General features: G+C 43.7%; 1 protein-coding gene across 33 annotated transcripts in view; it reads right to left on the reverse strand.

The window, feature by feature from the left end:
* Positions 1–22500, reverse strand: part of LOC124040314 (neurexin-1a) — a 631581-nt gene that overhangs the window by 183240 nt on the left and 425841 nt on the right. The window lies entirely within an intron of this gene.

Raw genomic sequence — 22500 nt, forward strand, 5'->3', positions numbered from 1 at the left:
AAAGGTGTTTGTTCTGACCGAGACATCTGGATCTGATCTAAATAAGAACTATCTGTTGATAACGGGAGTCTGACTCCCAAAGCGCCGTTCATTCTGGATCCACCAGAGACAGGAAATCCCTCTATAAGCATCCAGGTCCTTTCTTAATGGCCCTGAGGCCTGGCTATTCCTCTCTGCTCCTTGGTGGATTGAGTAGAAGCGGTGTGGAGAGGAGCAGCCAGCTACTTGAAGCGTAACTTATTTATTAAAGCATGGGGAGGGAGGGAGGGAGGGAGGGAGGGAGGGAGGGAGGGAGGGAGGGAGGGAGGGAGGGAGGGAGGGAGGGAGAGGAAAGGGAAGGAGGAGAGGCTCACACACATGCTCCTTTTAACTAGTGTTGTCAAGGTGTTTTGCTTCGTCCTTCGAGGTAAACAAAAGCACATCATCACTCATACACCCACTTATAAAGCTAATCAAGAGAGTAAAAAAACAAATAATGTTGGAAAAAAATATATTAAATGGAGAATCGGTCAAAATCTGTCAGTTGAAGCTAAATATATTTGCATTGGATGCGTCTCAATAAGCCGCATCCAGAGCAAGAGCAGTGTTTGTCAGACCATGAGTCATCTGTGGTGAGAGGTGGCAGAGCTAGAGCAGTGTTTGTCAGACCATGAGTCATCTGTGGTGAGAGGTGGCAGAGCTAGAGCAGTGTTTGTCAGACCATGAGTCATCTGTGGTGAGAGGTAGCAGAGCTACAGCAGTGTTTGTCAGACCATGAGTCATCTGTGGTGAGAGGTAGCAGAGCTACAGCAGTGTTTGTCAGACCATGAGTCATCACAAAAATCGTTCTTCTCACGAAAACTTCTGTAGCGTCCGAACAGTTTGGGGTTCAAAACAGTTATTTGGCTGTCCCCATAGGAAACCCTTTTTAGTTCCAGGTAGTACCATTTTTATTTCCAGGTAGAAGCCTTTTGGGTTTCCTGTAGAACCCTCTGTGAAAGCGGTTCTACATGGAACCAAAAAGGGTTCTACCTACAACCAAAATGGTTCTACCTTGAACCAAAAATGGTTCTTCAAAGGATTCTCCTATGGGGACAGCTGAAGAACCACTTTAGGTACTAGAAAGCACCTTTTTTCCTAACAGTGTAGCCAGCCAGGAACAGTCAGGTACAGCCAGGAACAGTCAGGAACAGCCAGGAACAGTCAGTTCACCTGATGTGGGCGCACCAGGTATATAAAGGGACAAACTAACAATATATGTGATGTCCTTGTCTGTCCAGTTGATATCTCTGTTATTTACTATTACAGCTACTGGCCTTCGTTCCATAACTCTACTATTAAACCAGTGAGGGAGTGCGTTGAACAGATATATACACACGCAAGCATACAATGCAGCACATGGGTGGCCGGTAGCCTAGCAATTAGCGTGTTGGGCAAGAAACCCAAAGGTTTGCAAGTTCAAATTCTCGAGCCAAATAGGTGAAAAGTCAGCCCATGTGCAAGGCACTTAACCCCTAATTGCTCTAGGGTCACATTCAATAATGGTTGATCCCTGGCTGTGACCCCTCTCTCTGAGGGTGTATGCAAAAAACACATTTCCATTTCACACCACACACTTGTACATGTTTGAAACAGGACAACAATAAGCACACCCTATTTTACACAGCTCTTCATTGACAAGGCTGTCAGGACTTCATTTTCGAGCACAAGGCAAATCTGGTGAGATCATCCTCTGACATGAAACTAACACAGGTCAGATTCACCACATGTAACACCACATCTAACCCCTTCCTGCTCCTTCCTGCCTGACTCACTATCGTATCCACTGGCATGTGTCTGTTCCAACAGGACATGACACCGGATTAGCCCTGTGGACTATTGACTGCTCAGAACTGGTCAGGATAATGTGTATGCGTGTGAGTGTGAGTGTGAGTGTGAGTGTGAGTGTGAGTGTGAGTGTGAGTGTGTGTGTGTGTGTGTGTGTGTGTGTGTGTGTGTGTGTGTGTGTGTGTGTGTGTGTGTGTGTGTGTGTGTGTGTGTGTGTGTGTGTGTGTGTGTGTGTGTGTGTGTGTGTGTGTGTGTGTGTGTGTGTGTGTGTGTGTGCGTGTGTGCGTGAGTGGATAACAGGACACATGATCTGCTTTGACAGTGCTACTAGAAGAGTGAGGATAACCACGTAGGCACCTCGTCAGCAGAAACACTCATCCTTATCCTCCTTACAGCCCCTAGCTTATGAATGATAGATTAACACACACACACCCCACCTCCATTCATTGAACACCATTGTGTTGATTTTATTTCTTCACATGATATGCCTCTCTTTTTAGCTTCCTGTTCTTTCTCTACGTGGGGTCTAATGCATTGTGAAACAGTGTGGTTTTGTGGGGAAATAGTTTTGTTGAAGTCCCTTAGTGGCAGATAGATACACTACATGACCAAAAGTATGTGGACACCTGCTCGTCGAACATCCTATTCCAAAATCATGGGCATTAATATTTAGTAGGTCACCTCTTTGCTGGGAAGGCTTTCCACTATATGTTGGAACATTGCTGCGGGGACTTGCTTCAATTCAGCCAAAAGAGCATTAGTGAGGTCGGGCACTGATGTTGAGTGACTATACCTGGCTCGAAGTTGGCGTTCCAACTCATCCCAAAGGTGTTCGATGGGGTTGAGGTCAAGGCTCTGTCCAGGCCAGTCAAGTTCTTCCACACCAGTCTCGACAAATCATTTCTGTATGGACCTTGCTTTGTACACGGGGGCACTGTCATGCTGAAACAGGAAAGGGCCTTCCCCAAACTGTTGCCACAAAGTTGGAAGCACAGAATCATAAAAAATGTCATTGTATGCTGTAGCGTTAAGATTTCCCTTCACTGGAACTAAGGGGCCCAGCCCGAACCATGAAAAACAGCCCCAGACCATCATTCCTCCTCCACCAAACTTTGCAGTTGGCACTATGAAATCGGGCAGGGAGCGTTTCCTGGCATCCGCCAAAACCCAGATTAGTCCATAGGACTGCCAGATAGTGAAGCGTGATTCATCACTCCAGAGAGTTTCCACTGCTCCAGAGTCTAATGGCTGTAAGCTTTACACCACTCCAGCCGACACTTGGCATTGAACATGGTGATTTCAGGTTGTGTGCGGATGCTCGGCCATAGAAACCCATTTCATGAATCTCCTGATGAACAGTTATTATGCTGACGCTGCTTCCAGAGGCAGTTTGGAATTCAATAGTAAGTAAGTGGTGCAACCGAGGACAAGCGATTTTAACACATTAAAGTACTCTGCGGTTCCGTTCTGTGAGCTTGTGTGGCCTACCACTTCACAGCTGAGCCGTTGTTGCTCCTAGACGTTTCCACTTCACAATTACAGCACTTACAGTTGACCAGGGCAGCTCTAACACGGCAAACATTTGGCGAACTGACTTGGTGGAAAGGTGGCATCATATGACGGTGCCATGTTGAAAGTCACTGAGCTCTTCAGTAAGGCCATTCTACTGCCAATGTTTAACTATGGAGATTGCATGGTTCTGTGCTCGATTTTATACACCTGTCGGTAACAGGTGTGGCTGAAATAGCCAAATCCACTAATTTGAATAGGTGTCCAGATACTTTTGTATATAGAGTTTATATGAAAAAAAATAAAGGTACTAAAATAAACCACACCAGTGTGTCTGATAATATGAGTTCTGTTGATCTAGGATCAGGTCTTCCGTTGCCATATAACTGTATTCATTATGATTTAGAAGGAAAAACTGATCCTCGATCAGCACTCCTATTCTGAAATTCTTTGTGGATACAGGCCATACAGAAACACAACTGTGTGACTTTGCAGTTAAGACTCTATGCGGTACTAAATGTTTACCCACCTAAAACATAATTAAAATCAGCATGTGTTTTATTATTTCCAATAGCCCTCTATGGAACCAAGGTTCAGGGAGGACACACACACACACACACACACATAGAGAAGTGGAAAGCAACAGCTTTCAAAAACGTAATTAAGTTGACTATAGAGCGAGGGCTTGGTTAATATTTTATGCAGAATGCAGAATCACATGAGGTGCCACACACACACACACACACACACACACACACACACACACACACACACACACACACACACACACACACACACACACACACACACACACACACACACACACACACACACACACACACACACACACACACACACACACACACACACACACACACACACCCTGTGGAGGGCACCTACCACAAAACCAACAAAAGCAGGACAACAACATTATTGCTGGAAGATTTGCCTCTGGCAGAGTTACATGTAAGTCATTTCGGACTTGGTCTGGGACAAATTGCCTTCACTCCCCAACTCTGGCAAACAGCTGTGCTGCTGGCAGACTCGGCTCTGTTGTGGAGTGTGTGTATGTATGTGTGTGTGTGTCCATGCTTGCATGTGTATGTGCAAATGCGAGCATGTGTGTGTGTGTCTATGAGCGTGTGTGTGTGTGTATGTGTGAAGCCTCAATGGAATGTTTCATGTGGACCCACAATGCCCTGGGGTATTAATGAAGTGTAATGAGAAGGCCAGCTCACACACCCCAGCCCATCTCTTACGCCTCATTACTGCATTTACAATTTGCAATTATAACAGAAAACACCCCAAAATACAGCAGTAGGCCAAAATGCCATGCAATTGTTGTGATCATCGGCAGTGTGTGTGTGTGTGTGTGTGTGTGTGTGTGTGTGTGTGTGTGTGTGTGTGTGTGTGTGTGTGTGTGTGTGTGTGTGTGTGTGTGTGTGTGTGTGTGTGTGTGTGTGTGTGTGTGTGTGTGTGTGTGTGTGTGTGTGTGTGTGTGTGTCAGTCCAGCATGCTGTGCAGTGCGGTTGTCATCACAGGGCAGTAGTTGTTTTCACACTTCTATGAGCATTTAATGATGATCTGGTGTCTGGGGCTATAGCTCTGAGGTAAAGTGACACATACATAACAATCACAGAGGTGAAGATGATTGAAAACAGCAACAGCAGCTACCTGCTCAAAATACATGTGGCTGTACAGCAGCCAGATTATAATGCATCAATCGCTGTGTATCATACACTTCTTACGTACAGCATGTACATGTTGCCCTCTGAAAAGCCCCCTATTTATTTGTATATATATGTATATACAGGACCAGTCAAAAGATTGGACACATCTTCTCATTCCCAGGTGTTTCTTTATTTGACTATTTTATACATTGTAGAATAATAGTGAAGGCAGTGAAACTATGAAATAACACATGGAATCATGTAGTAACCCAAAAAGTGTTTAACTTCGAGATAGGGGGCGCTCTTTTAATTTTTGGATAAAAGAACGTTCCCGTTTTAACCTGTTACTCCTACCCCCTACTTTTTCGAACATTCTGTTAAAAATTGCGCAACATTTCAGCGCCCCGCTACTCATGCCAGGAATATAGTATATGCATATGATTAGTATGTGTGGATAGAAAAGACTCAGACGTTAATAAAACTGGTTAAATCACGGCTGTGACTATAACAGAACGTGCGTTTTATCGAAAAGTACAGGAAAATGATCACTGAAAATGGGAAAATATATCCATGCGCCACTTCAACCAATTGTTAAACATGAACCACATTAAATGGGGCCGAGGTTGCAATACCTACAGCTTCCACACAATGTCAACAGTTTTGTCATTTGCCTACTATTTGTTTCTTGGTCAAACAGACACAAGGCAGCGCAGTTCTTCCGGTCTCCGACTGGATATTTGATCGCTTATTAAAGTTTACTAATACCTGAAGTTGCATTACAAAAGTATTTCGAAGTGTTTTGTGAAAGTTTATCGTCAACTTTTTTAATTTAAAAAAATGACGTTACGTTATAAAACGCTATTTTTTCCGTTGATCACACAGTCTTCATAGATCGATATCTAGGCTATATATGGACCGATTTAATCGAAAAAAAGACCCAATAGTGATGTTTATGGGACATCTAGGAGTGCCAACAAAGAAGATGGTCAAAGGTAATGAATGTTTTATATTTTATTTGTGCGTTTTGTGTAGCGCCGACTATGCTAATGATTTTGTTTACGTCCCCTGCGGGTCTTTTGGGGTGTTACATGCTATCAGATAATAGCTTCTCATGCTTTCGCCGAAAAGCATTTAAAAAATCTGACTCATTGCCTGGATTCACAACGAGTGTAGCTTTAATTCAATACCCTGCATGTGTATTTTAATGAACGTTTGAGTTTTAACGAGTGCTATTAGCATTTAGCGTAGCGCATTTGCATTTCCAGATGTCTAGATGGGACGCCTGCGTGTCAGGTAGGAGCAAGAGGTTAAACGAGATATTTTGTCACGAAAAGATGCTCGACTATGCATGTAATTGACAGCTTTGGAAAGAAAAACTCTGACGTTTCCAAAACTGCAAAGATATTATCTGTGAGTGCCCCAGAACTAATGCTACAGGCGAAACCAAGATGAAATTTCATACAGGAAATCGTCCAGATTTTGAATGCCCTGTGTTCAATGTCTCCTTATATGGCTGTGAATGCGCCAGGAATGAGCCTGCACTTTCTGTCGTTTCCCCAAGGTGTCTGCAGCATTGTGACGTATTTGTAGGCACATCATTGGAAGATTGACCATAAGAGACGACATTTACCAGGTGTCCGCCCTGTGTCCTCCATCGAAATTATTGCTTAATCTCCAGCTCCATGCACGTTCCATTTTCTTCAGAGGAGAAAGTCAACTGCCATGAATGATTTATTATCGATAGATATGTGAAAAACACCTTGAGGATTGATTTTAAACAACATTTGCCATGTTTCTGTCGATATTATGGAGTTAATTTGGAAAAAAGTTTGCGTTGTAATGACTTAATTTTCGGGTTTTTTCTTACCCAAACGTGATGAACAAAACGGAGCGATTTGTCCTACACAAATAATCTTTTTGGAAAAACTGAACATTTGCTATCTAACTGAGAGTCTCCTCATTGAAAACATCTGAAGTTCTTCAAAGGTAAATTATTTTATTTGAATGCTTTTCTTGTTTTTGTGAAAATGTTGCATGCTGAATGCTAGACTTAATGCTATGCTAGCTATCAATACTCTTACACAAATGCTTGTTTAGCTATGGTTCAAAAGCATATTTTGAAAATCTGAGATGACAGTGTTGTTAACAAAAGGCTAAGCTTGAGAGCAAATATCTTTATTTCATTTCATTTGCGATTTTCATGAATAGTTAACGTTGCGTTATGGTAATGAGCTTGAGGCTATAAATAGGATCCCGGATACGGGATTGCTCGTCGCAACAGGTTAACAAATCAAAAATATTTTACATTTGAAATGTTTCAAAGTAGCCAGCCTTTGCCTTAATGACAGCTTTGCACACACTTGTCATTCTCTCAACCAGATTCATGAGGTAGTCACTTGGAATGCATTTCAATTAACAGGCGTGCCTTTTAAAAGTTAATTTGTGGAATGTCTTTCATTCTTAATGCATTTGAACCAATTAGTTGTGATGTGACAAGGTAGGGGTGGTATACAGAAGATAGCCCATATTATGGCAAGAACAGCTCAAATAAGCAAAGAAAAATGACAGTCCATCATCACTTTAAGACATGACGGTCAGTCAATCCAGAACATTTCAATAACTTTGAACGTTTCTTCAAGTGCTGTCGCAAAAACCACCAAGCACTATGATGAAACTGGCTCTCATGAAGACTGCCATAGGAAAGGAAAGACCCAGAGTTACCTCTGCTGCAGAGGATAAGTTCATTAGAGTTAACTGCACCTGAGATTGCAGCCCAAATAAATGACAGACACATCTCAACAGTTCAGAGGAGACTGTGTGAATCAGGCCTTCAAGGTCAAATTTCTGCAAAGAAAACACTACTAAAGGACACCAATAATAATAAGAGACATGCCTGGGCAAGAAACACCAGCAATGGACCTTGGTCTGATGAGTCCACATGTTTTGTTTTTGGTTACAATCACAGTGTCTTTGTGAAATGCATAGTAGGTGAATGGATTTTCTCTGCATGTGTGGTTCCCACCATGAAGCCTGGAGGAGGAGGTGTGATGGTCCTTTGCTGGTGTCACTGTCAGTGATTTATTTAGAATTCCAGGCACACTTAACCAGCATGGCTACCACAATATTCTGCAGCCATATGCCATCCCATCTGGTTTGCGCTTAGTGGGACTATCATTTGTTTTTCAACAGGAGAATGACCCAACACACCTCCAGGATGTGTAAGGGCTATTTGTTCAAGAAGGAGAGTGATGGAATGCTGCATCAGATGACCTGGCCTCCACAATCACCCGACCTCAACCGAATTGAGATGGTTTGGGATGAGTTGGACTGCAAAGTGAAGGAAAAGCAGCCAACAAATGCTCAGCATATGTGGGAACTCCTTCAAGACTTGAGAGAATTGAGAGAATATTGAGAGAATGCCAAGAGTGTGCAAAGCTGTCATCAAGGCAAAGGGTGGCTACTTAGAAGAATAAAAAATATAAAATACATTTAGATTTGTTTATATTTTTTGGTGCTACATGATTCCATGTGTTTTTTCATAGTTTTGATGTCTTCACTATTATTCTACAATGTAGAAAATAGTTAAAAAAATTAAGAAAAACCCTTGAATGAGTAGGTGTGTTGAAGCTTTTGACTGGCACTGTATATATACGTGTTTCTTTTCCTACTAAATACTTTGTTGAGGAAAAATATAATTTCTACGATTGTGATATATTGTTGTATATTGTTGATATATAAATGATTCAAATGTCAATGTAAATTAAGGTTGCAATGCAGAAGCATTCTGTAACTAGAGATGAGAGCTATATAACTACAGTAATGACCATTTTCCTTTATAATCTGGAAAAAATGGCCTCCTTCCATCTGTGGAGTCATTTGAGCTTCCTTCAACACAATGTAATGGAGGGATGGAGAGAGGAACTATTTATACCACAGCCTGGGGGTGAGACAGCTGTGTCAGAAGTCAACAGTCTTGGCCTTTCTCTCTGTGCATCAATGCAATCTTCAAGTGTACACACACACACACACACACACACACACACACACACACACACACACACACACACACACACACACACACACACACACACACACACACACACACACACACACACACACACACACACACACACACACACACACACACACACACACACACACACACACACACACACACACACACACACACACACGCATATTCACACACAACACTCCTCTCATTTTTAAAAATAGAATTTTCACCAAAGATTTTACTCAACATGACAAACCATGCCATATAAACAGAGACACTATATTTAGGAAAGGATATCAGAGCAAGGTTGGAAAGTGAAGAAAGACTGAGACTGATGTTCTGTATTGTGATGTTCTGTATTGTGATCTACTGGCATTTCTGGGACATAATTTGTAATTGTACAAGAAGATTGTTTTGATCTAAGGGAAGCATATCCCTATCTATAGCACCACCGTACAGCATCCACAGCCCAACTAGCACTAGCAGAGCATCATTTGGAAGCTGCAGCTATCCTCCTAATCTGTAGGGGTCCCCGGCTCTCATCTGCTCTGCTGCTGGAACTGCTAATGAGAATCAATGTGTCTCTGAAGAAAAGGGATATGGGCAGAAGCGTCTCTGTCTGTCCTTAACCTTGTGGCCCAGTCAAAATGAACAGGCTTGACAGCATAACATTGATAATATAAAATCACATTTACTTAATGTTAGCCACGGTCACTTGAGGGGGAGGCAAGGCCCCATAATTTATTGATGTATTGCTTTGAAGACGACAAGTTAAACCCAATGTGATTTGTTATAGCAATAAAAGGATGGACATAGTGTCTCATCTCTCTGTCGAATGTCTCTCTCTCTCTCTCTCTCTCTCTCTCTCTCTCTCTCTCTCTCTCTCTCTCTCCCCGCTCTCTCTCTCTCTCTCTCTCTCTCTCTCTCTCTCTCTCTCTCTCTCTCTCTCTCTCTCTCTCTCTCTCTCTGTCTGTCTGTCTGTCTGTCTCTCTCTCTTTGTCTCTCTCTCTCTCTGATATCCTTCCACCCCTCTATACCTGGTGAAATTATTGCAATTGAAAGATAAGTCAGGGTAATTCCTACGCACTCCTCGCCCAGTCACAATGTGGAGCTGATGACACTTTATTCTTTGGGAACAGGTATTGTATATCATCCAAATGAAGTGGCTGCCGCATGTAGTCCTGGTACTCTGGCTCGTTGTGAGAAAGAAGACATCATTGGCGGACGAGGCCATTCACTAACTGTTACAGTTCAATTCAATTCAAAGGGGCTTTATTGGCATGGGAAACATGTTTACATTGCCAAAGCAAGTAGAATAGATAATAAACAAAAGTGAAATAAACAATCAGAAATGAATAGTAAACATTACAGTTACAAAAGTTTAAAAATAATATAAACATTTCAAATACCATATATATGTACACTACCATTTAAAAGTTTGGGGATCACTTAGAAATGTCCTTGTTTTTGAAAGAAAAACAACAAAAAAGGCCATTAAAATAACATCAAATTGATCAGAAATGCAGTGTAGACATTGTTAATGTTGTAAATGACTACTGTAGCTGGAAATGGCTGATTTCTAATGGAATATCTACATAGGCGCACAGAGGCCCATTACCAATGACGCGTTGTGTTAGCTAATTCAAGTTTATCATTTTAAAAGGCTAATTGATCATTAGAAAACCCTTTTGCAATTATGTTAGCACAGCTGAAATATGTTGCCCTGATTAAAGAAGCAATAAAACTGCCCTTCTTTAGACTAGTTGAGTATCTGGAGCATCAGCATTTATGGGTTCGATTACAGGCTCAAAATGGCCAGAAACAAATTACTTTCTTCTGAAACTCACTATCTATTCTTGTCCTGAGAAATGATGGCTATTCCATGCCAGAAATTGGCCAAGAAACTGAAGATCTCGTACAACGCTGTGTACTACTCCCTTCACAGAACAGCGTAAACTGGCTCTAACCAGAATAGAAAGAGGAGTGGGAGGCCCCGGTGCACAATTGAGAAAAAGGACAAGTACATTAGAGTGTCTAGTTTGAAAAATAGATGCCTCCCAAGTCCTCAACTGGAAGCTTAATTAAATAGTACCCGCACAACACCAGTCTCAACGTCAACAGTGAAGAGGCGACTCTAGCATGCTGGCATTCTAGGCTGAGTTGCAAAGAAAAAGCCATATCTCAGACTGGCCAATAAAAATAAAAGATTAAGATGGGCAAAATAACACAGACACTGGACAGAGGAACTCTGCCTAGAAGGCCAGCATCCCGGAATTGCTTATATTTGAGATTCTTCAAATAGTCACCCTTTGCCTTGATGACAGCTTTGCACACTCTCGGTATTCTCTAAACCAGCTTCAAGAGGAAGTCACCTGGAATACATTTTAATTAAGCCTTGTTAATAGTTCATTTGTAGAATTTATTGTCTTCATAATGTGTTTGAGCCAATCGGTTGTGTTGTTACAAGGCAGGGGGGTATACAGAAGATATACAGCCATATTTGGTAAAATACCAAGTCCATATTATGGCGAGAACAACTCCAATAAGCAAAGTGAAAAGACAGTCCATCATTACTTTAAGACATGCAGGTCAGTCAATATGGAACATTTCAAGAACTTTGAAAGTTTCTTCAAGTGCAGTCGCAGAAACCATCAAGCGCTATGATGAAACTGGCTCTAATGAGGACCGCCACAGGAATGGAAGACCCAGAGTTACCTCTGCTGCAGAGGATACGTTTATTACGTAAAATAAATGTTTCACAGAGTTCAAGTAACAGACACATCTCAACATCAACTGTTCAGAAGAGACTGATTCAGGCCTTCATTGTCGAATTGCTGCAAAGAAACCACTACTAAAGGACATCAATAATAAGAAGAGACTTGCTTGGGCCAAGAAACACGAGCAATGGGCATTAGACCGGTGGGAATTTGGAATCCTGATCACGGCCGGTTGTAATACAGCCCAGGATCGAACTTGGGTCTGTAGTGATGCCTCTAGCACTGCGATGCAGTGCCTTGCACCACTGCGCCACTCGGGAGGTCCAATGTGCAAATTGTACGAAAGAGAAAATAAATTGACATATGAATATAGTTCGTTTTTGTGCTTCCCTGGTTGCTCTTTTCTTGTGGCAGCAGGTCACAAGTCTTTCTGCTATGATGGCACATAGATATGGGAGTTTATCTGTGGGTCGGTGTAATCTGAGGGAAGTATGTTTCTCCAATACGGTCATATATTTGGCAGGAGGTTAGCAAGTGCAGCTCAGTTTCCTCCACATTTTGTTGGCAGTGGGCACATAGCCTGTCTTGTCCCCAGAGCCAGGTCTGCCTACGGTGGCCTCTCTCAATAGTAAGGCTATGCTCTCTGAGTGTGTACAAAAGCTTTCCTTAATTTTGGGTCAGTCACAGTGGTCTGGTATTCTGCCACCGTGTACTCTCTGTTTAGGCCAAATAGCATTCTAGTTTGCTCTGTTTTTTGATTAGTTCTTTCCAATGATTCAAGTAAATATATTTTTGTTTTCAGTTGACACTGCCACACTGATTCCTACCACTACTCACACTGAATGAATGATAATTAGCCTTAGCAGAAGGGAATGTGTGGGGGGGGGGCACCTGTTTGAGAATCTGAATACATTAAAATTAAAGAGTGAATGAGTCTCTGTATGCTGGATAACCACTTTGCATAAAGACATGCATTATCCACAACCCTAATCACTCACATTTTCAATGGCCTGGGGAAAATATAGAGTTATAAAGTAGATGTTTTATAGTTTTGTAATACCGCCTACTCTCTCACGGACAAAAGACTAAAATAGTTGCAGAGAGGCAAGTTTAGAGAATGAAAAATACTGTGAGTTAGGAACTCAGAAATCCACCCACCTCCTTCCATTCCTTCCATAATCCTTCAAATCTAGCGCATTAAGATCCTTCTCTGCCACATAAACTGATGCGTTAGACAGTCACAGCTGTAGCTGCTCAAACATCATATCAGAAGACCAGGGAACTGAAGATGTGATATGCATGATGTGACTGATGTCAGGCTGAACCAAGCGATGACAGATCACTGGAAGAGATGGATGAATGGGTGGATTGTGTAGGTGTTCGCTTCGTATTCCTGACTACTGCTCATTAAAAAAACAAAAGACTGCAATTCACCAGAAGGGGGTGAAGTGTGTGTGTGTGTGTGTGTGTGTGTGTGTGTGTGTGTGTGTGTGTGTGTGTGTGTGTGTGTGTGTGCGTGTGCGTGTGCGTGTGCGTGTGCGTGTGCGTGAGTGCGTGCGTGTGCGTGCGTGTGTGTGTGAGCGTGCATGCGTGCATGCGCGTGTGTGTGTGTGTGTGCGTCTTTTTGCATGTGTGTGTCTTCATGTTGGTGAGTTTGTGCTTCTGCATGCCTTTATGGGTGAACAAAGAAGTGAATACAAAGTGTTAAAGAACTTCCAACTTGTCGGCCTTCAAATCTCTATCTTCCTCCCTCATAACTTTTCCACTACTCATCGTCTTTGTTCCGTTTGGCCTTTTATGTATTCTGTGGCTCTGTGGGTTCACTGGGAGACGCAGAGTGAGTAGGAAGTGAATGAGTAGGAGAACACAGATAACACAACACAATACATTTTGGGTGCCGGTACTGTTTATATTTAGGCACAGGAGCTCCGTAATACTTTTGAGCTAATACTCTACAAGAGGAACGAGTGCTCAAGCAGTAGAACATTTGAGGCCCAAGTCAAGCTCTGGTTGAACATCTGTTTGCAATAATGTTAATCAGAAATCATCTATAGCAGTATGTGTTGCTAGCCTTTCGACTGAAAGGTTCATCATCTGATATGAGTGTGTAATCGTATCACCAACAACATGACATATAAACTACATTTGGAGAGGAGATTTAGATTGTCACCATGGCAACAGCTGGTACAGTGATCAGAAGTGAGAGAATATTGGGAACATACCAGCAAACACCGTAAATGTGCTCAGACTGCTGACAGCTAAAACAACAAGTGAAAAGACTCTTATCTGGAAAGTTACACCATGGATACACCATGCCGATTATTAACATAGATTACTTTAGAAAATATATAAACAGTGTGAAGTAGGTTAAACCAAGAAAGATGGGTTTTCACCTGTTGGTGTCTGTGTTTATAAGTGTTTGTAAGTGTGTATGGTGTGCGTGATAAGCCAACATTAACCAAAGTATTGAGACTTCACAGATGAGACAGCTGGACCAGGCCTCTGGAGGAGACAGTTCATGGCACGCTATCCTATCCCCCATAGTCCCATTAAAACACCTGCCCGGGGACTCATTTTCTCAGCAACCAACCAGCAACCTCCTCACATCCCAGCCCACATCCCCAGAGACCTAGGAACACCTTGGACCAGCTCAACATTGGCACGCTATGCACACAATGATATACCCACGTCTATCCCTGTTGCTTTCATGTCAACCCGGGTCCTGAGATGGGAGTCTGCTGTCACAAGGGTCCTCAACAACATCTAAGACCTACAACAACAGCTGTATGGCTATGACCAACCTATACCCTCCCTCTAGACCAGCCCCTCCCCTCCCTCTAGACCTATAGGAACATTTATGACTGGGCCTGCATCACCAACCACTAACCACCTCCCATCCCTACAGACCTACACAGGAACACAGACCTGCAGCCAAGCTCTCAACCACCTCCTCCCATCCCCTCCCTATAGACCTAGGAACAACCTGTGACAGCCCTACCCTGGCACGCTCATCCTACAATAACCCCCTTACGTCAACACACCACATCTATCTTTCCCAAGTCAGAAAGACAGGGTGGTTTGTATGAATAAAGAGGGGAGGAGAAGAGGAGAGGAAATAACAATATTAAAGGTGTAGTCAGTCACATGCACAGCGCAGCCGGCTGCGGTGAGACCGACGGGAGCATCGCCTGCATCACTCCAGTAGGAAAGTCATTATTTCCCTGCCATCCTCTTCGCTCCTCGCCGGAATATATTAAGTTCACAGCTTGAGCTAGCCAGCCCGCCGCTGTCCTCCTTAGCCCAAGAGTGCCTACAACGCTTGTTTTGAAGAGAGGCTTGCAATTAGAGTATGGGGAAAAATCACACAGAACCGCAATGGTAGAACAACTCCCCACCCCAACACACATGCAGAGAGAGAGAGAGATACAGAGAGAGAGATAGATATAACGAGAGGGAGAGAGAGATACAGAGAGAGAGAGAGAGAGATATAACGAGAGGGAGAGAGAGAGAGAGAGAGAGAGATACAGAGAGAGAGATACACAGAGAGAGAGAGAGAGATAACGAGAGGGAGAGAGAGTGTGGGGGGAGAGTCGGCAGAAAACAAGCTCCTGTGGCCCCCTGGAGTCCCACCGCAGAGCAGCACAGCTCAACACCGAAAAAAACTAATAATCAGCAGCAAAACTGCCTCTCATAAAGCAAAAAAACGGGTCTAGCAGATGGATTTCCACTACCTGTCTGACTGAGATTCAGATTCAAATGAGACATTCCCAATCTATTTGTACTTGTATCCCCAACAGTGCACTGACCGTCAAAAAAAGAATGCAAAACAATGCCATATCAGCCATTCAAATTGACGTCGTCGGAAGGCCTTGATTCATTCTGAGCATTATAGTTCAATGGCGCAGACCACATCAAATTTAACACACCACATTATGCATTGGTTTACATGCATGTAAACAATGCCTTTCGGAACCTATATCTCTGAATTTCAAAATTTCAGCTGGCTGCTTTGTAAATTAATATCAATGGGTCCTTGACGTATAGGTATTTAATTGCCACGGCGACGGTGGCAGGCGTTTGGAGAAAAAACGTTGTTCCGGTTTTTCCTGAAGACGTAATTCCATGTTTAGCACAATCTGCATAATGTCATAGTACGCCTGGATTTCATTTTCAGCTACAATGCAATACATTTTACGCAGATGATGCTTACATTAGCCAAGGCCTAATGCCTGCCTTGTTGAGAAAAATCTTAAGATTATGAAGGGACGTGTGTTACTACGTACACTCATGAATAACATGAATATGCCTCACCTCAAAACAAGTGGATGCAAAAGAACGGCATTGTTGAAAAATGAGAACCTCATCATTAGTGTAGATATGTGTCATGTTAGCAAGTGTGTTTTTGTGTGTGCTGCTTTCTTGCAACTGAATAAATAAACGTTATATCAAAGCAAATGTGAAGGGTAATGATATTTCATTCAGTCTCTTACACGTCACTCAGCTATGGCAAAAACACTATGATAGTTGAAAAGGAGAAAATATCATAATCAGGGATCAATCCCTTTAGATCTCAGCTACAGTGTAATAACCCTAAAGGCAATGTATTGTCATATAATAGATGGTCCAGTAATCCCTGAATCATTGTACAAGGTCCTCCTATGGATACAGCCGAATAACTCTTCTGGAACCCTGTTCTCTAAGGGGCTTTTCTCATTGACAAACGTAGTTTCAATTTCCGTACACTGTATATACAAAAGTAGGTGGACACACCCTTCAAATTAGTGGATTTGGATATTTCAGCCACACCCGTTGCTGACATGTGTATAAAATCGAGCACACAGCCATTCAACCTCCATAGCCAAACATTGGCAGTAGAATGGCATTATTGAAGAGCTCAGTGACTTTCAACGTGACATCGACATAGGATGCCACCTTTCCACCAAGTCAGTTTGTCTAATTTTTGCCCTGCTTGAGCTGCTCTGGTCAACTGTAAGTGCTGTTATTGTGAAGTGGAAATGTCTAGGAGCAACAATGGGTCATCCAGGAAGTGGTAGACCACACAAGCTCACAGAATGGGACCGCCGAGTGCTGAAGCGCGTAGCATGTCAAAATCTTCTGTCCTCGGTTGCAATTTTTTTTTAATAGATTTGTTATTTTAGCAGGGAGGTTGACTGAGCACAAATTCAAATTTACAGCAACAACCTGGGGAATAGTTACAGGAGGGGAGATGAATGAGCCAATTGTACGCTGGGGATGATTTGGTGGCCATGATGGTATGAGGGTCAGATTGGGTGTTTAGCCAGGACTTTGGATGGGGTGTTAAACATGTGTCCTGACTCTCTGTGGTACTAAAGTACTTATTGTAAGAGTAGGGGTGCTACTCTTACAATAAGTACTTTAGTACCACAGAGAGTCAGGACACCCGTTTAACACCCCATCCAAAGACGGCACCCTACATAGGGCAATGTCCCCAATCACTGCCCTGGGGAATTTGATATTTTTTAAACCAGAGGAAAGGGTGCCTCCTACTGGCCCTCCAACACAACTTCCAGCAGCATCTGGTCTCCCATCCAGGGACTGACCAGGACCAACCTTCATTAGCTTCAGAAGCAAGCCAGAAGTGGGATGCAGGGTGGTATGCTGCTGGAAGTGAAACAACCACTAACAAGTTCCAAACTGCCTCTGGAAGCAACATCGGCACAAGAACTGTCAGTCAGAAGCATCAAGAAATGGGCAGCTACACACAAGCTTAAGATCACGATGCGCAAAGTCAAGTGTCGGCTGGAGTTGTGTAAAGCTCACCACCATTGGACTCTGGAGCAGTGAAAACAAGTTCCCTGGAATGATTAATTAATCTGGGTTTGCGGATGCCTGGAGAACGTTACCTACCCCAACGCATATTGTCAACTGTAAAGTTTGTTGGAGGAGGAATAATAGTCTGGGGCTGTTTTTCATGGTTCGGGAGAGCATACAATGACATTCTAGATGAACACCTTTGGGATGAATTGGAAAGCAGGCTGCGAGCCAGGCCTAATCGCCCAACATCAGTGGCCCACCTCACTAATGCTCTTGTGGCAAGTCCCTCCAGCAATGTTCCAACATCTAGCGGGAAGCCTTCCCAGAAGAGTGGAGGCTGTTATAGAAGCAAAGGGGGGACCAACTCCATATTAAAGCCTTCCCAGAAGAGCGGAGGCTGTTATAGCAGCAAAGGGGGGACCAACTCCATATTAAAGCCTTCCCAGAAGAGCGGAGGCTGTTATAGCAGCAAAGGGGGGACCAACTCCATATTAAAGCCTTCCCAGAAGAGCGGAGGCTGTTATAGCAGCAAAGGGGGGACCAACTCCATATTAAAGCCTTCCCAGAAGAGCGGAGGCTGTTATAGCAGCAAAGGGGGGACCAACTCCATATTAAAGCCTTCCCAGAAGAGCGGAGGCTGTTATAGCAGCAAAGGGGGACCAACTCCATATTAAAGCCTTCCCAGAAGAGCGGAGGCTGTTATAGCAGCAAAGGGGGGACCAACTCCATATTAAAGCCTTCCCAGAAGAGCGGAGGCTGTTATAGCAGCAAAGGGGGACCAACTCCATATTAAAGCCTTCCCAGAAGAGCGGAGGCTGTTATAGCAGCAAAGGGGGACCAACTCCATATTAAAGCCTTCTCAGAAGAGCGGAGGCTGTTATAGCAGCAAAGGGGGGACCAACTCCATATTAAAGCCTTCTCAGAAGAGTGGAGGCTGTTATAGCAGCAAAGGGGGACCAACTCCATATTAAAGCCTTCTCAGAAGAGCGGAGGCTGTTATACCAGCAAAGGGGGACCAACTCCATTTTAATGCCCATGATTTTGGAATGAGATGTTCAACGAGCAGGTGTCCACATGCTTTTGGCCATGTAGTGTAATATGCACATTAAGTTTTACGAATATAAAAGTACAGTAGGCCTGCCTAACAATGTTACAACAAGTCAGGCTTCATTTGTATCAATATACAAATGATTTGGCCTCCATGTGGTAAAAGCTAATTGCGCCTGAAAACATGGGTGTAATATAAGTGAATTAGCTGGGGAGAAGTGACAAGCAACGAGCTGTTTGATAAGGAAGCCCATATCTGCCACCCCCCAAAAAATGCATACATTGAAATGCCTCATGATATGTCAATTCATGCTAAATGAGCCTGTGCTTCAGTCTGATCAACTTCGGCCTTTAGCAACCATAGCTGCAGGTAGCCTACATCCCTTCTGATAACATGTGCTTTACATTCAAACCCCGGATGGCTACCTAGGCCTTTTACATCCAAAATGATTCCCTGGAATGAATCAATCAACACAATAGTGACGACATTCTGTATGAATAACTTTAACTACAGATGCAACCCCGCATATAGCAAGCTCAGCCCTGTTATTCGTTATATTGTCCAATCACAGTTGTTGTCTTGGTCTGTGTAAAGAACAATCCCTGTTAGTTTTAAAATAGAATTAATATGAACATGTTTTCATCCTAGGGCAAGGGGTCTATCCATTTAAAAAAAATCATATGACCTCATTAGAAAAATGATCTGGTCCCATTAGTGCACATATACAAGTGTTTTTCCCAGCTGAGCTGGTTAGGTTAGCCTACCAGATCAGGAACAGCTCTGGGACCTGTGGTGCCATGGCAAAACATAAAACATACATATATTCTTTCTGTATGATCTACTATCGACATTGTACTTTTCTTTTGGTGGTGGGGATGGGCTTTCATCGGTTTAAGTGGTACAGAGCAGCTGGCAACTTCAGAATGTAACAGACTGCTACTACAATTTCAGGTAAAAACGCAATAAAACAAGTCTCACATTTTAAGAAAATGTCTATACATTTCAGCTATTTCAAAATCATTGCTCTGCTATTACCATTTATACTGCTGGAGTTCGGGGCTGAACGAGACAATTCTGTTCACACTGCCCTGCTCGGAGGGGGACAACTGTCGGGCGAATGTCGTACGCCACCTACGGAGGTAGCGCTAGAGATGTACTAAGTTTGCAAGTTCACATTATTTTAAAAAGTATAGCCGACGGCATTCTCACTAAACCTCAAGAGAATCTGACGTAGTCTGAAAAGGGTCTAAGAGGTCAGATAGAGAGGAGAGGGCCGGGGGCGAAGAATCACTATTCCTTAGAGGTGCATTTACATGAATACTACCCATATAACATAGAGAGAGAGAGAGAGAGGAGAGGGAGAGAGAGAGAGAGAGAGAGAGAGAGAGAGAGAGAGAGAGAGAGAGAGAGAGAGAGAGAGAGGAGAGGGAGAGGGAGAGAGAGAGAGAGAGAGAGAGAGAGAGAGAGAGAGAGAGAGAGAGAGAGAGAGAGAGAGAGAGAGAGAGAGAGAGAGAGAGAGAGAATGTTTGCGTGCGTGTGTGTCATTCCATCCTTCAAGCCCCAGTGGGTTTCTATCGCTCTTTTTTTCCATTCTATCATTCACAAATGGGAGCTGCAGATTAGAGGGATGGATGGAAGGATGAGAGGAGGGAAGAAGGGGAGTAAATACTCATATCTGGTTTAATCCTATCTCTCACAGACCATACACTCCTCCTAAGACGTTATAAGCTAGTCACAGCTCTGGTCATGGGCATATGGGGACGCCACTGAAAATGAAGGTCATAAAATATGGCATGAACGTTAAAGTTTGCTGTGGTTGACTTTGCTGTGGTTGACTCTGTGGTTGACTTTGGGTTTCACTGGAAATTACATGAGAAAATCATGGGTAGATTCCATGCAATATAAAACGTTGGTCTTTCAAAGAATACAGGAAATGGTTAGCCTCGTCCCAGATCTGTTCTAAGCTGACTCTCTGTCTCTCCCCCTCTCTCCCCCTCTCTCTTCCATCTCTCCGCAACGTTTAACAAAGCCCCTCAAATGAACATGTAATAAATAAGTAAATGTAAAACCAGGAGGAGCATTGAGAGTGGCTGCTGATGCGAGGGGAGGAAAGAAGAGGGAGGATGACACACAAACACACGCACACATGCACACACACACACACACACACACACACACACACACACACACACACACACACACACACACACACACACACACACACACACACACACACACACACACACACACACACACACACACACACACACACACACACACACACACACACACCAAAGGAGAGAGAGGAGGATGAGTTTCACAGCCCAGTGCCCTCGCTGCAGTAATAACATGCCTATCATCATTTCCTCACTGTAAGTGCTCTCGGAGTCACAGCAGCGCTCACGGAGGGAGCACGACACACACACACACACACACACAGAGCAAGGTGCACGCGTCTGCTACTAGCAGAGCCGTATGACCTCCCTCCCCCTGCTGCCTCACACCATATGAGGCTCTCCCTCCTTCCCTCCCCCTGACTCCAGGGTTCCCGGATCCTGCTCCAGGGGGCCCTAGAGAGCGACAGAGGGGCGCATTAATATGAGGTGCAAATATGTTGCTGTGCCTGCGTGTGATATGTGCTCCAGCATCCTAGGCTGAGACCCAAATGGCATCAGATTCCCTATTAAGTGCACTACTTTTGACAGGCGCTCTGGACAACAGTAGTGCACTGTATAAGAAATAAGGTGCCATTTAGAAGTCAGCCCTAAGTCTAATCAGAGAGCACCAGCTGCAGCACAGATACACATTTAGCCAAGCCTCTGTTGAAGTCATTAACTCTTAGCTTTGCTGCTAGGTACTCCAAGTTCATTGGGGGTTGGGAGGTGAGTGAGCATGTAACGGTGTGTGTGAGGTGTGGGGGTGGGGCAGGTGTGTGTGTGTTTGTGTGTGTGTGTGTATGTGCGTTTCAGCAAGATGTAAGATAACACATTTATTTTACATATGAAAGGTGTCCATGAGTTCACTGTCATTTTATGTAGGAGTCCATGGGGTTGTGTTTGCGTGTGTGTGGGGCTGTATGGATTCATGTTGGTATGTGGGAGTGCTTGGATGAGTTGGTCTGTGTTAGCGTGTAGGAGAGTACAGTTATTTTATCTATATATTGTAGGTGTCCCTTCCCCTCCCAGCCAGAGCTCCATCCAGTCCCTGTGTTAAGAAGCTGTAATGTCAGATAACATAGTGTGTGTGTGTGTAATAACACACTGTGACTTCAGATGGTGTGGTGCGTGTTTGTAAGTGTGCTGTTATTCTGTCAAACTGTACTGTTCTTCCCTGTCGTTAGTTTCATGTTCCATGCCTTAGTCCCGGAATCACCTGGTGTGTGTGTGTATGTGACCACTGCTGTGTGTCCTGAGGACTGCTTGATGTGTTACTGCATGTTAAAGTGTACAGTATGTGGGCAGTGGCAAGCTGAATTCAAGTTTATTGCCTATGTACTGAATGTGTGTGTGGATGTTTGCAGTTGTAGTAGTGGTGTGTGTTTGTGTGCATGTCCATCTAACGTGTGTGTGTGTGCACTCACAAGCAGCATGTGTGCCTGTGCTCACTCTCTGCCTGCATCTATCAGTATTCTGAGGGAGTGGGTGGGTGGGTGGTTGGTGGAGGAGGGCGGGTCAGGGAGGCAGAAGGCAGTAGAATTACAGGGCAGGTCAGAGCTGTATAAAACAACCCCCATTACTGTGTTGTCTCTGACCAGGCTCTCTGTACTTACAGCTCACAACACGTGGACCAGATCAGGGGAGGGAGGCGGGAGGCAACATCTTGTTAGTACCAGAACAGCAGGGATTTGACGCCTGTCGGGGCTACTAGTGTGAAGCCACACCGACGTGTCTGTATTCATTTGCCGTCATCATTAAACAACGGATTACGAATATCAGGCCATGG

The sequence above is a fragment of the Oncorhynchus gorbuscha genome, linkage group LG07 (genome assembly GCF_021184085.1).
Source record: "Oncorhynchus gorbuscha isolate QuinsamMale2020 ecotype Even-year linkage group LG07, OgorEven_v1.0, whole genome shotgun sequence".
Taxonomy (NCBI): domain Eukaryota; kingdom Metazoa; phylum Chordata; class Actinopteri; order Salmoniformes; family Salmonidae; genus Oncorhynchus; species Oncorhynchus gorbuscha.